General features: G+C 39.1%; 1 pseudogene; it reads right to left on the bottom strand.

Moving 5' to 3' along the window:
- Positions 1–507: 507 nt before the first annotated feature.
- Positions 508–908, bottom strand: LOC103001268 (protein yippee-like 5; annotated as a pseudogene).
- Between the last annotated feature and the right edge of the window lie 907 nt (positions 909–1,815).

Genomic DNA, 1,815 nt, shown 5'->3' with positions numbered 1-1,815 from the left:
CTAATAGCCCAGGTTTTTTTCCTCACATAGCCCACCATGTAGCTGCAGAGAGACTGTTCTGCCTCAAGATGTAAACATAGGGAAAAAAAAAATTAACGGCATCTGCATAATATTCTCTCTACACACTGCTGTTGGATGGAAAATAGAAAATTTAAAAAAGAAAGGAAGGAAGGAAGGAAGAGAAAGAAAGAAAGAAAGAAAAGAAAGAAAGAAAAAGAAAGAAAGGAAGGAAGGACAGAAAGAAGGAAGGAAGGAAGGAAGAAAGAAAGAAAGAAAGAAAGAAAGAAAGAAAGAAAGAATGAAAGAAAGAAGGAAAGAAAGAAAGAAGGAAAGAAAGAAAGAAAGAAGGAAAGAAAGAAAGGAAGAAAGGTTCCATTATAGATTCTCACAACCTCTTGTTCCACAGTTCATGAATCTTACACTGATGCTAAGGTGACAATGTATGTAAGCAGACTTTTGTTTTCAGTGAAGAAGACCTGGGAAAAAGATGGATTTATCTCTTTTTCTTCAAGAGTTATCAGATGGTACATGCTCCCCAAAGCCCTCACTTTCTCGAACTAGAGCACTTTCTAGGATCACACAGCCTTCCTTATAACGCTGGGTGTCTTCAGTGGCAAACTCATAGATCCATCCCAGTTTGCTATTGCAGTTTTTGCAGCTCACATCTCAAACCATGTGGCGGCCAGTGAGCATGGCCCGGTCTTGAACTTCACTGTACTGCAGGTTAACTACCTTGTTAAAAGGTAGTTAAAAAGAAATGCTCTGCCAGTGGAGCCTGTGAATCGAGTGGAGATGAGTTCTGAGTGGTTGGTCGGGATTGTATCGCAGTTTGCACAGGAAAACAGACAGGTACCACCAATATGATCAAGGAAAATCCTGCCCATTTTTATAGTTGAAGTTCTAAAAACCCCGAGAAGCTGCGAGATCCAAGGTCACCAGCAGCTCTTCGGTCCTCGGCTGAGATGAAGCCTCAAAGCCATTGTTACTTTCATGAGTGGCAAGTTGCAAAGAGATGCGTTGAATTGGTTATAATAAAATTTCTGCCGGAAGAAGCTCTGTGTAAGGCTCCATTCGTGTAAAAACTCCTGCCCACGCCAGAGAAGATGCCTGAATGCTATGGCATTGTCAGCGGCAAGTGGAGAAGAGAAACCTCTGCAGACAGAGGTCACCAAGTTGTCATTATCTTTGAACTTCCTAAATTTTTTCTGACCCCCAACATCATCATCATCTAAATAAAAGTTGACTCACCCAACACTTCTTTTTTTTAACGTATATATATATATATATATATATATATATTCTTTTTCATATTCTTTTCCATTATGATTTGTCACAGAATATTGAATATAGTTCCCTGTGCTATACAGTAGGATCTTGTTGTTTATCCATTCTACACACAATAGTTTGCCTCTGTTAATCCCAAACTCCCATTCCTTTCCTCCCCTCCCCACTACCTTGGCAACCACAGGTCTGTTCTCTATGTCTGTGAGTCTGTTTTTTTTCGTAGATACATTGATTTGCATTGTATTTTAGATTCCACATATACGTGCTATCATATGGTATTTGTCTTTCTCTTTCTGACTTACTTCACTTAGTATGAAAATCTCTAGGTCCATCCATGTTGCTGCAAATGGCATTATTTCATTCTTTTTTTATGGCTGAGTAGTATTCCATTGTACATATGTACCCCATCTTCTTTATCCATTCCTCTGTCAATGGACATTTAGGTTGTTTCCATGTCTTGGCTATTGTGAATCGTGCTGCTGTAAGCATAGAGGTGCATGTATCTTTTCAAATTATAGTTTTGTCTGGGTA

This window comes from Balaenoptera acutorostrata, chromosome 17 (genome assembly GCF_949987535.1).
Source record: "Balaenoptera acutorostrata chromosome 17, mBalAcu1.1, whole genome shotgun sequence".
NCBI lineage: Eukaryota > Metazoa > Chordata > Mammalia > Artiodactyla > Balaenopteridae > Balaenoptera > Balaenoptera acutorostrata.
This window is presented reverse-complemented; position numbering and strand designations above follow the sequence as displayed.